Source organism: Octodon degus, unplaced genomic scaffold, assembly GCF_000260255.1.
Source record: "Octodon degus isolate 3935 unplaced genomic scaffold, OctDeg1.0 scaffold00320, whole genome shotgun sequence".
Classification (NCBI taxonomy): domain Eukaryota; kingdom Metazoa; phylum Chordata; class Mammalia; order Rodentia; family Octodontidae; genus Octodon; species Octodon degus.
In genome coordinates this window covers 1,253,941-1,262,514 of record NW_004524896.1, presented here as the reverse complement: position 1 = coordinate 1,262,514, position 8,574 = coordinate 1,253,941, and the positions used below count along the sequence as shown (strand labels likewise).

Sequence of the window (8,574 nt, the reverse complement as noted above, 5' to 3'; positions counted from 1 at the left end):
GCAGCTCAGACTCATAGTGATCCTCCTGTCTCGGTCTCCCCAGCATTGGGATTACATGCATACACCACAATGCCTGGCTTTGGCGGCTGGCACGGAGCACTCAGGTTTCTTTTATCTTCTTTCTTTTTTCTTTTTTGCAGAACGAGGGATTGAACTCAGACCCTTGCCCTTGCCAGGCAAGCACTTATTCTACTGAGCCATCTCCCCGGCCCCGAGAACTCAGGTTTCTGAGACCAGCGTGGCATGTGGAGTTAGGGATCAAACCCAGGTCTTTATCACAGACACTAAGACCACCAAGCTATCTCCCCAGCCTTGAATGGATCATTGAATTGTGGGTTCTGATTTTAAAAATTCTTTATATGTTCTAGACAGAAGTCCTTTGTGTGAGCAACAGTTGACTAATTTTTTTCTCAACTGGCAGAGTGGAGGTTGCTTTAGGGATTGAAATCATTCAAACTGTTCTTGATTTAAGAGTTTGTGTTGAGGGCCAGTGAAATAGCTGTCTAAAGCACCTGCTTAGTAAGCTTTAGGCAGGTGCAGGAGACTTCAGTTCAATCCCCAGCACCACATGCCATGCCAGCCCTTCCCTCAGGGGATGCTGAGCTGGCCAAAAGAAAGAATAAAGAAAGTTTATGTTGAGAAGTCTGATATGATTCTGATGGATTTTACTTTACGCATGATCTTTTCTTTTCCTTTAACAGTGTTTTATTTATTTATGTATTTATGTATGTCTTCTGGAGACAGTGTCTTGATATGCAGTTCCAGGAGACCTTGACCTTACTTTGTAGCCCAGACTGGTCTCAAACTCACAGTGGTCCTCATGCCTAAACTGCCAAAGTACCGGGATGACAGACATGTACTCAACACACTGCAGCGTGTGCTATTTTACAGCTTATAATATTCTCTTACTGTGTTGTCTTTTTTTTTTAGTGATAAATTCTTTTTTAAATGATATATTCTTTTACAGTTGAAGTCATATTCTTTAACTCTGAAATTTATTCCTGAGTTTGTGTTATAATTTGTTCCTGGATTTTGGAAGTCTTGCCTAAGTTCCTCTTTCATTGTCTTTAGTTTTTTAATAAGATCTCATTTTTCATCAAGTTAAGTCATAAATGACCATTTTCTTTCTGTTTCCCCAAAACTGTCATTATGTTTCCTTATTTTATATGTAAGGTGCATTATATCAGGGTCTGGCCCTAGCTCAATTCTTTTTTTTTTCAAAGTTTTATTGATAAACAGTTAGCAATGAGACAGTTTCAGATCAAATCGGAAGTACAGATTCAATAAATAACACACTGCATATATTCTTCTTAGTGGTTAATTGCTGTAGAAGATGCGGCCTTGAGATCCTATTTACAAACACCATTAGAACAAATCACTCTATTCATTAAGAGGATGTAACTATATATCTATTCTAACCACTTTGAATACACAGATACAAAATGGACATTCATCGGTATACCCCATTTTTTCTAAGTTCAATTATTGAATATTATAGGTGTGTAAACTCAGCAAAATATTCTAAAAGATTTTAGTACCTAGCTCAGTTCTTTAAGTGGCTGCTTCCACAAAGCAAACAGGCTCAGGTTGCCATGGCTCAATCCCCATATCTCAAGCCAGCCAAATCTGCCCTGAAGGCATTCGGAGCAAAAAAAAAATAAAAATAAAAATAAAAAAGATGTGTTATATCTTTTCATGTGTTCTCCAAAATCTTCTTGGGCTGTTGTTATATCAAATGTAAGCTTTATATTTTCTGTGTGTAAGGACTTGATTTGAATTTACAGGCTCTCACACTGAAGTTTGAAATTCTCATTGGCAGCATCTTGTGGATAAATTTGCCTCTCTTGTTTATTTAGTTTCTGTAGAGACTGCCATGATCTGTTTTTCCAGTTCATGAAGTACATTCTAAAAATGGAACAGGTCTTTTTCATTTTAATTTCATTTCTGATGTTTGTGATTGTTTTTTAATAACTTTATTGAGAAACAAATAGCAATGGACAGTTTCATAACCGATTAGTAGGACAGTTTCAATAATTAATACATTGCATATTGCTGTCTTCTTAGTGGTTTTTTGCAGTACAAGATGCAGACATGATATTCTCTCCACAAACACTATTAGTACAAATCTTTCTATTTATTGAATTAAGAGAAAGTAGCTGTATATCTAGCCTATTTTGAATATACAGATTCAAAATGGTCCTTCATTTGTATCCCTTTTTTATGTTTAATTTTGTCAGAGATGGGTGTTCCATTGTCATTTAAACATTGTAGGTGTATGAATTCAGCAAAATATACCAATATAGTCCAGTAGTCAATAATAGTAGTGGGTTATCTATAAGACTGGCAATGTCAGAAGTTGTTGACTTGAACCTTTTACAGCTCAGCATATTAGTATGGCTTTACTTTTTGTGCTTAGTTTTTATACTTTTCTGCTGGATGGTTAAGACCAAGATAAAGCAAGTCATATGTAACAAGAAATGTAGCTTTTGTACCTGGCAAGGTCAGTCAAATCCTGTCAGGATTTACCCTGAAACCCTGTACTGCAGTTTGTAGATCGTTTGTCAGTAGCTCAGCATATTAATATGGCTTTACTTTTGTTTTTTATTTTTATTTTTTGTACTTTACAGAAAGGTGTGTAGTGTGTTGAGAATCTTACTACTAGATCAGACTCATAGTGATTCATCTGATTATAGCCTCCCAAGAACTGGGCCACAAAGCCCAGTCTCAATTGTCATCTCAAAAAAGTTGATATGTTCTGTACATCAACAATGCAAAATAATCCATGATCTAGCTGATTGACACCAACATACCTGGAGGTGCCATTTGTGACTTTTCTTTTTTTTTTCTGCTGTAAAAGCTCTTACCCTTAGCTTCTTTGCAGGCTTTAATAATGCAATGCAATTTTGTTAACTGTGGTAAAGCAAAATTTCCCGAGTAAGTGGAGAGTTGCTGGCCCAAGTTCCAAATGTAGATGCAGGAATACTGAGGTACGGAGGGAGATCTGTCCTCACCACAGTGACCATACCTCACTCAGTTGAAGATGAGAAAGATTTTTTTCTTCTTTAGCAAAGTATGTTCTCTTTCAAGACAAGGAAATTGATGAATATTCTCTACTGGAACAAGAAAATATCTGAAGAGATGTGTTGTGTGTCTTCCTCGGACTGAAGACAGAACTCGACTGCCCATTTTGCTCCCCACTCCATGCTCTCATTCACGGAGCAGCTCTTCTTTGCAAAATATGAAAAAATTATGATACCCAAGCAGAATTTAAACTTCTTCATAAGAATAAGCATTGTTCATAAAATGACAGAAATAAAAAATATGAAAGTCTGTAAGAAATTAGGTGCACCATGATGTTAAAAAATCAGCAGCGATGGTGACGCAAGCCTGGAAGCCCAGCACTCCTGAGGCTTAAGTAAGAGGATCACGGTGAGTTACACCTGAATGGGCTATGAAGCAAGCACTAATGCAGACTGAACTGCATAGTGAGATCCTTTCAAAAAGATATAAAACAACAAGAACAAAAGAAATAAAATAAAGTGAAATCCTGCAGTGTAATACTAAATTTGCAGAATTATTGAGCTCCTAGAATATGTGTTACTCATTTTACTGATATATGTAAAGTGGGCAGAAAGTAGTTGAGACTTAAAAGAAATCCTGACATAATAAACCATGTGAATATCAGGGAAACCAGGTCTGAATGCATTGACAGAGTGTGCAAAATGGCTTAATAATGCAAAAACAAGAATAAATGTTCAAAGGAAAAATACAATCTATACTAAAAATGCAGTTAAAATATTTACTGGAGAAGAATAATAGGCTAAAAAGTTAATGCAAGAGAAATCAATAACATAATCTTCTATTACTCTGAAAGCATTAAAAAGGAGGTATGTAATGAGTTAAGGCCATATATTTGATAAATGTCAGTACTTGGATATTGATCCCCATGTCCATGTGGCAGCAGAATGGTCTCTAAAGAAGCAGACTCACACCTGAATTGCTCAAAGGCAGCGAGTATACAGCAATGCTTTCCTGCTTTCCAGCTGCAGCAGTGTGGGGTGTGCAAGGTGCAGAAGCTTGGATTCTTTGCCAGTGGGTTCTTGCAGGCTTGATTAGAGCTGTTGCATGCTGAGCCTCTTCTGAAAGTGTCTCACACACCTTCCCTGCTGTGCTAGGGTGAGAAGAGATGGTCATCTTCCTGTGTGAACAGCAAACAATGACCTTTTCAGAGTGTGACCTTGAACTATGACAGTCATATCCTGTTTGTTTTCTAGCTTTTCTCAGTCCCTACATCCTGTCTTGCAAAAGAAACAATGTGCCCCAAATCAAGCCTTCTGCACCTTGTAAAGCTGGAAGGGAAGGCAGCAGAGGGTCATGATGAAAAAGCCTATCCTGAGGACTTCGGGTCTGCAGGACTCAGCAGGAGGAGGGAGCCCTAGAAGGCTGAGTTCGTGCACTCATGGCAAACTTCCAGATCAGCCCACGCAAACACCAAGACCAGACACAGTGATAGAGGGCAGGATCCACACAGGCACAAGTTGTCTCCCATGTGATTGTCTCTCTAGGATGGGTTCTGGCACGAATCATCTGTGCCACGTGCTGTGTCCTCCGTGCATCTCTCTCTCAGTCCCATCAAACACAAAGGGCTTCCCAGGTGGGAAGTATGAGGCAGGAACAGGGGATATAGGAGACTTTCCAGGGAACCCTCCACCAGCACATGTGCAAGGCGTCTCCATCTGTGATGGTCTCGCTCTGCTCAGGAGTTGAAATGGTTTTGACTTGTGCCATGCCAATCTCCTGCAGAGGTGGTGCTCAGGTCTGAGGTCTCTGGGCTGAGCTAGAATCAGCCCTGAGAGGACAAAGCTCCAGAGGCAGCAACTAAACCCCCTCTAAAGGCCAGGATCTGTTTGCTGTTCTCGAGCTTGTCTACACAATGAGACATGACCTCCCTGAGCTTACAACAACATCACAGCTGTCAACCCAAATACATCTGAAGATCTTGCCTTCATGGGTGCAGGTTTGGGTTCTGATCCCTGAGGACCCTCTCAGGACCCTGCAGCAAAGACACAGAAGAGAGACCCAGTCCTAGCCCAGCTACAGTGAGTGTGTGGGAGAGCTTCCTGCTACCTTGCACAGGCGGGACCCATTAATGGTCACAGCCCAGGCGCAGCAGGGGTGAGATCATCTTCCACCCCTTTGGGACGCCTCCAACCACTCCGAGCACCTCCCCCACCCCACCCTCCGAGTAGGAACTTCTGCCGCGTTACGGGAACCCCCAGACCCAGTCCTAGCCCAGGTCCGGAAAGTGTGCGGGAGAGCTCCCTACTACCCTGCACCAGCGTGACCTATTACTGGTCCCAGCCCAGGTGCAGCGGGAGTGAGACCATATTCCACCCCTTGGGACTCCCCCAACCACTCCAAGCACATTCCCCACCCCGCCCTACCAGTAGAAATTTCTGCTGCATTCCAGGAACCCCCAGATCCAGGCCTACCCAGGTCCAGTGAGTGTGTGAGAGAGCATCCTGCTACTCTGCACCTGCGGGACCTATTACTGGTCCCAGCCCAGGCACAGCATGGGTGAGACCATCTTCCACCCATTGGGATGCCCCCAACCACTCCGAACACATCCCCTACCCCACCCACTGAGTAGGAATTTCGGATGCGTTCTGGGAACAGACAGACCCAATCCTAGTCCAGGTCCGGTAAGTGTGTGGGAGAACTGCCTCTCCCCGCTACTCCATCTTGTCCCCTTCAGACGCAGATCAGGCCTGGCATACATGCCTGGGGTAAAACTCTGAAGCTGCAATACCTGCCGAGAGTGTAGAGGATAGAACCAACCAGCTGGTCCAGGAGAAGAAAATCGTGCCAGAGGGGACAACAGGTTCAACCTCAAGGGCACCAGCAGGAAGGAGCTGAGCACAGCAACCACACCAAAGCAAGGCACAACTGGATAAATCCAAACTTTGTAGATCTGCACCTGAACTTCAGTACGTGCGAAGGTTATAACTACAATGAAGATCTACAACAAAGATCAGAAGACAGTGCTATACAAAATAACAAGCAGGAACAAAATGCAATCTCAGAACCCAAGTCCACCCATAACAACTGCAGAGGACACTAACACAGAAGAAATTGGGAATCACACAGCTGAAACCAATGAATCAACAACTTCTGAAATAAAAAAAGCAGCTGCAGAAAGGTATAGAGGAACTCAGATTGGAAATAAAAAAACAAATCCCTAAATTGATAACATCTGCAGTAAAGAATCAAATGCAGAAACACATGGAGGAAACCCAAGGCCCCCACAGAACAAGTGCAAAGGACACTAGCTCGGCTCAAATGCATGAATTAATACTGTCGATAGTAAATAAGCAACAGCAGGAAGGTACACAGGAACTCAGAGCACAATTCTTTTCTGAAATAAAAAAAGAATTCTCAGAACTCATAGCATCTGAAGTAAAGAGGCAACTACAGAAACATAGGGAGGAAACCCAATCTGAAAAAAACACTGCAGTAAAAGAATGTACAACTGCTTCTAAAGAAGAAATTGATAAAAAATAGAGGAAATTAGAAAAATGACGGATTCCCTGAATGAGCAATACAGCAAAGAAATAGATTGCATGAAGCAGAGTCAAAGAGATATAAAGGAAATTAAAAACTGAATCACAAGCTTGCAAAACCGTTTAAGTGAAAATGAAGACAGAGTTTCAGATCTTGAAGATGCTGGTACAGCTAGTGAAAAGGTAAGAAAGGATCTCTTAAAAACAACGAGGATGCGGGAAAGAATAATCCATCACCTGCAAAATGATGCAAAGATGAACAATGTGAGACTAAAAGGCATCAATTAGAAAGAAGGAGTCAACACAAATGACATTAAAAAAATGGGCAGAAGTAATAGCAGAAACCTTCCCAAATATGACGAAACAATCTGAAACTCAGGTAACTGAAGCATACAGAACGCCAAGGAACCTCAACCCAATGAAAAACACACCGAGACATATAATAGTCAGGATCCCAAAAACTCAGGACACGAATAATATAATCAAAGCCATTAGAGAAAAAAAGCAGATCACATTCAAAAGAAACCCCAACAGAATTACGGCCGACTTCTCTTCACAAACCATGCAGGCAAGAAGAGCTTGGAGCAGAGTACATCAGATTCTCTATGAAAACAAATTCCAGCCCAGAGTACTATACCCAGAAAAACGCTCTTTCAAGTTTGATGAAGAAGTGAAATACTTTCATGACAAACAACAGCTAAAGAATTTCACGATGACAAAGCCAACCTTACACAGGATACTGAAAGATGTTGTGGAGAGGGACCAAAACGATCAGAACTCCACGAATGAGATCGGAAGCAACCAACTAAATAGGGTAAGCAATTAAACACAGGAGAAAAAGGAGTAAATGATAACAGGTAAATAACATGGCAACCATAAGTCAATACATCGCAATTCTAATCATCAATGTAAACGGACTCAATTGACCAATTAAGAGAAATAGACTGGCACAGTGGATTAGGAAAAAAAATCCAACAATATGCTGTATACAAGAAAAACATTTAACTCATAAAGACATTCATAGGATGAAAACCAAAGGATGGAACACAATACTACATGCCCCAGCACCTCAGAAAAATGCAGAGGTAGCAATCCTACTCTCAGACAGTCTCAACTTCAAACCAACAACGATCAAGCAAAATAAAGAAGGCCACTATATACTGGTTAGCGAAAAAATTCAATAGAAAAAGGTGACACTCATACATATGTATGCACCAAACAAGGGAACACCCAACTATATAAAGCAAATCTTAATGGACATGAAAAATCTAATAGCCAATACCACAATTTTAAAAGACCTTAACACACCCTTTTCTCCAAAAGATAGGTCAACCAGACAAAAACTTAGCAAAGAAATTACAGAACTGAACCAGAGTTTGAAACAAATGGACTTGGTGGACCTATACAGACTGTTCCACCCAAGCACAACTGAATACACATTTTTCTCAGCTGCACATGGGTCATTTTCTAAAATAGACCACATACTTGTCCATAGGTCATGCTTAAGTATATGCAAGAAAACAGAAATTATCCCATGCACATTATCTGACCACAGTGCAATGAAAGTGGAAATAAATGACAAAAGAAACCAGAAAAAAACTTTCAATACATGGAAATTACATGACACCCTACTCAGCAACCAATGGGTCACAGATGAAATTCAACAAGAAATTCAACAATATCTACAATTCAATGAAAATTCAAGCACAACTTATCGGAATTTATGGGATATGACGAAAGCAGTTCTCAGAGGTAATTTTGTATCTGTGAATTCACACATTAGGAAAACAGAAGAGGAACAAATAACTACCCTAATGCTGCACCGTCAACAACTAGAAACGGAAGAGCAAACCAAACCCAGAGCACAAAGACGAGAGGAAATCAAACAGATTAGAGCAGAAGTTAATTCAATTGAGACAAAAAAACAATTCAAAGAATTAAAAAAGCAAAAAGCTACTTCTTTGAAAGATTAAATAAAATTGATAAGCCCCGAGCTAACCTCATCCAACAGAGG

General features: G+C 40.6%; 1 pseudogene; it reads right to left on the bottom strand.

Annotated features, from left to right (window-relative positions):
• Positions 1–944: 944 nt before the first annotated feature.
• Positions 945–2,823, bottom strand: LOC101571744 (annotated as a pseudogene).
• Between the last annotated feature and the right edge of the window lie 5,751 nt (positions 2,824–8,574).